Below are 368 nucleotides of genomic sequence, written 5' to 3'. Positions count from 1 at the left end.
GGTCTGGGTGGCATGTGGCCTTCTCCTTTCTCCTGCAGCCCAATGAGGTCTCTTCCCATTGGCCAGGTCTTGGTTTGCACTGATAGAAGTCTTGAGTGGCAGCTTGTTAGCCCATGTGTTTGTGAGCTTTGTTTGATATTTTGCCCTGCTTGCAGATTTAGCAGCAAGGGTTTCAGTTAAAAGATCAATGTTGAAGTCTAGTTGAGGTGGTGGGAGGCAGCAGCTGACATCTGACATGCATGTCCCCACCAAGCCTGTGTCTTAATAACTGCCTTCCTCTCCCAGGTCTCAGAAGCTGCAAGAGAGCTGGAATTGGCCACACCCAGCAGGAGAGCCTCTTGCTGAATGAGTTGCCACCTCAGGAGCCC

General features: G+C 51.4%; 1 pseudogene; it reads left to right on the top strand.

Moving 5' to 3' along the window:
- The window catches only part of LOC114636522, a 4186-nt pseudogene extending 3821 nt beyond the window's left edge, over positions 1-365 (top strand).
- The last annotated feature ends 3 nt before the right edge of the window (positions 366-368 follow it).

Source organism: Grammomys surdaster, unplaced genomic scaffold, assembly GCF_004785775.1.
Source record: "Grammomys surdaster isolate TR1022 unplaced genomic scaffold, NIH_TR_1.0 124472, whole genome shotgun sequence".
Taxonomy (NCBI): Eukaryota; Metazoa; Chordata; class Mammalia; order Rodentia; family Muridae; genus Grammomys; species Grammomys surdaster.
This window is presented reverse-complemented; position numbering and strand designations above follow the sequence as displayed.